The sequence below is a fragment of the Rhinoraja longicauda genome, chromosome 22, assembly GCF_053455715.1.
Source record: "Rhinoraja longicauda isolate Sanriku21f chromosome 22, sRhiLon1.1, whole genome shotgun sequence".
NCBI lineage: Eukaryota > Metazoa > Chordata > Chondrichthyes > Rajiformes > Arhynchobatidae > Rhinoraja > Rhinoraja longicauda.
The window spans coordinates 4,210,348-4,214,468 of record NC_135974.1 but is presented as its reverse complement, the minus strand read 5'-3'; positions in this window follow the sequence as shown (position 1 = coordinate 4,214,468).

Below are 4,121 nucleotides of genomic sequence, written 5' to 3'. Positions count from 1 at the left end.
TGTGGAGTTGTAAAATGTAAGAGACTCATGTGATGAAATTGGTTGGTTTAACACGAGCCTGTGGGGTGAGTTTCATGTGTGTTAGTGCACAGTGGTGCAGTGGCAGAGTCACTGCCACACAGCGCCAGAGGCCCGGCTTTGATCCTGACCACGGGGGTACATTTTCCTGTGACCGTGTGGGTTTTCTCCAGGTGCTCCAGTTTCCTTCCACACTCCAAAGACGTGCAGGTTTGCAGGTTAATTAACTGCGGTACAAATTGTAAATGGTCCCTAGTGGGTGTAGGATAGTGCTAGTGCAAGGGGTGATCGCTGGTCGGCACGGACTCGGTGGGCCAAGGGGCTTGTTTCCTCACTGTACCTCCAAACTAAACTAACCGAGACACTGTGAAACTGACTGATCCCATTCAAGTTTGTTTATCCGTGATTAGTTTTAGAGCATTGCTTCCTTTTCTGTCTTTTTTCCCCCACAAAATGCTGGAGTAACTCAGCAGGTCAGGGAACATCTCAGGAGAGAAGGAATGGGTGACGTTTCGGGTCGAGACCCTTCAAGGGTCTCGACCCGAAACGTCACCCGTTTCTTCTCTCCTGAGATGCTGCCTGACCTGCTGAGTTACTCCAGAATTTTGTGAAATAAATACCTTTGATTTGTACCAGCATCTGCAGTTATTTTCTTATACTTCCTTTTCTGTCTTCTCTTGAACACCTGAAAGCATTGATTCTTTGAGTCATGTTTCTGTAGAACTGACAAAATTCTATTCCATTTCCTGAGTGCCTGTCAGTCTGCCCCAAAGGCATTTACAGCCAAACAAGCAGATGTGGAGTTTGAAGAAGGACCTCGACCCAAAACTTCACCCACTCCTTCTCTCCGGAGATGCTGCCTGACCCGCTGAGTTACTCCAGCATTTTGTGTCCATCTTATGACATCTCCCCGGTCAGATGGGACCATTAACACCCACTCTTGGCACACTTCACTTCTGATCCTGTTCTCTGTAACTTATACAATGAAATGGCAACCAGTTGAGGTTATGAGAATAGGAATAGGCCAGATGCATGTGTGGGTGTGTGGACAGGGATTTGTGTTTTGGGATTATTGGGAATTCTTCTGGAGCACAGATGAGGTACACAAAATAGATGGGTTGCATCTGAACTGGAAAGTGTGGGGGGGTGGGGGGGGGGGGGGGGGGTGGGGGGGTAGGGAGACCGGTAACTTGGAGGGAGTTTGCGAGAGTTACTCTGGTGGGTTTAAACTAGATTGGCAGGGAGGAGGGTCCCAGAGCAGAAAGGAGGCAGATGAGAAGGTGGAGACAAATACTGTGGTCAAAGAGAGATGAGCAGGCAGGGCAGGCAGTACACGGCAGAGAGCAAGGAAAGACCAATGGTTTAAACTTCATTTATATCAATCACGGGTGCTTCATGGGCAGGGTGGATAATATCGGCATGGACTGGGATATCACAGCCCCAGAGAAGGTCAGCTGAATGTTCCAGGGTAGAGATGCTACGGTGGTGATAGAGATGCAGGTAAGAAAGGTGTTGTTGCATCTTTGTTAAGGGGGGATATGTACAGTACTTAGAAAGGGTATTCTTGGGGAATTTTGCCATGAGGCGAAATGGGTAGAATTTAGAAACAAGAAGTGAATGATTGCTTTGATTGGACTGTATTATAGTGTCTCTCTTGCCCCTCCACCAACAGTAAGTGGGAAATAGAGGAGCAGATGTGGAGAGAGATTGCAGATGGCTGCAAGAATACTAGGGTAGTGTTAACGGGAGCTTTGTTGAAAGACTGGAGCGGCTAGGCTTGTATACACTGGAATTTAAAAGGATGAGAGGGGATCTTATCGAAACGTATAAGATTATTAAGGGGTTGGACACGTTAGAGGCAGGAAACATGTTCCCAATGTTGGGGGAGTCCAGAACCAGGGGTCACAGTTTAAGAATAAGGAGTAGGCCATTTAGAACGGAGATGAGGAAAAACTTTTTCAGTCAGAGAGTTGTAAATCTGTGGAATTCTCTGCCTCAGAAGGCAGTGGAGGCCAATTCTCTGAATGCATTCAAGAGAGAGCTGGATAGAGCTCTTAAGAATAGCGGAGTCAGGGGGTATGGGGAGAAGGGAGGAACGGGGTACTGATTGAGAATGATCAGCCATGATCACATTGAATGGCGGTGCTGGCTCGAAGGGCCAAATGGCCTACTCCTGCACCTATTGTCTATTGTCTATCAACTTCTGTAATATTGATTGGGTCTCCCAGAGGAGGTTTGGACGGATGGAATTTGCTAATTGTGTCCAGGAATGCTTCCATGATTAATATATAGAGGGGCCAATGAGAGAGTTGTAACACTGGACCTCCTCTTAAGGAACAATGTTGGGCAAGAGACTGAAATGTCTATGGGGGAGCTCCTTGGAACCAGTGTTAGTCCTTTAGTTGTAAGATAGTTATGGAGAAGGATAAGACTGCACGGTGGGGCAGTGGTAGAGTCGCTGCCTTACGGCGCTTGCGGCGCCGGAGACCCGGGTTCGATCCCAACTACGGGCGCCGTCCGTACGGATTTTGTACGTTCTCACCGTGACCTGCGTGGGTTTTCTCCGAGATCTTCGGATTCCTCCCACACTCCAAAGACGTGCAGGATTGTAGGACAGTTGGCTTGGTGTAAGTGTAAATTATCCCCAGTGTGTTGTTTATCGACAGGTTAAGTTCCTGGGGAAGGGGGTGGTTTGGGTGGGAAGGGGCGAGTTGACCAGGGAGTCGCGGAGGGAAACAGTCTCTGCGGAAAGCCGAAAGGGGTGGAGATGGAAAGATGTGGCCAGTGGTGGGATCCCCTTGGAGGTGGTGGAAATGTTGGAGGATTATGTGTTGTATGCGACGGCTGATGGGGTGAAAGGTGAGGACTAGTTGCGGCTGGGAGGAGGGGGAGCAAGAGCGGAACTACGGGATAGAAAGGAGACCTGTATGAGGGCAGAAGAGGGGAACCCCCGTTCCCTTAGGAATGAGGACATCTCAGATGTCCTTATCCCTCCTCGCTCGACTCCATTCTCCTAGTGCATACACACTTCTCCCACCCACCCCAATCACCCTAAGTTTACCTTTCACCTTCACGTTAATTTCCTACCCCTCCTTACACAGAATCCCCCATTTTATTTTTACCCTTCCTCTTTACCCTCTCCCCGTCCCTTTCCATCTATATCCCACCCTGTGCCTTAACATTTTACTCTTCCACTTCTTTCTGTATCTTTTGTCTCCTTTTCTCCTCAAGCTTTTGTCACTAAATCCATCCTTCAGTCACTAGTCCTTCAGATCTCGGAGAAAACCCACGCAGGTCACGGGGAGAACGTACAAACTCCGTACAGACAAGCACCTGTAGTCAGGATCGAACCTGGGTTCCTGGCGTTATAGGGCAGCAATTTACCGCTGCGCCACCATGCTGCCCTAAACCCTGAACCTTCCCTGACTTAGGGTTGCCATCTGTCCCATATTAGCCGGAACATCCCGTACTTTGGGCCAGACTGGTTTGTCCCGTATGGGACCATGCTTGTCCCGTATTAGACCCCGGGGGGGGGGGGGGGGCTGTAGGCTCAGACACTGTAGGCCCGGACACTGTAGCCCCATGGGCCGCTGTAGGCCCGGTCAGTGTAGGCTAACGGAGTGTGTTCGGGGAGCGGGGCCGAGTGTGTTTGCCTAACGGAGGTTGCATCGCAACCCGCCTCCCGGCCCGGGCGGCCACCATTGGTGGAGCGGGAGCACGTGGCCGCTGGCTGGGTGAGGTCACGTGGGGCGCGTGACCTTTTGTCCCTTATTTGGGAGTGAGAAAGTTGGCAACTCAAGCCCAGTCGATTCCCTTTAATTCATCATTTACGGTGGGCCGCTAGGTCTTATCCACTACAATTTATTTAAAAAAGATTTTTCTGTTTGTCCACCTGGTTTAAAATCCTTTGCAAAGCCAATCTTCCATTCTTCGTGGCAAATCTTAAGCTCTCCTATCTTGCCTCAAGCATTTTTTCCCTGAACATTACTTTGTTAAGTGTTACGCAATATTTTCTTTTCATTTTCAAGGTTGTGAATAGGTGCTCGGTGTTCTCCCACTTGAGCAAGAGCAATCAGTGAACTCTGAGTCAGTGTCTATTCACC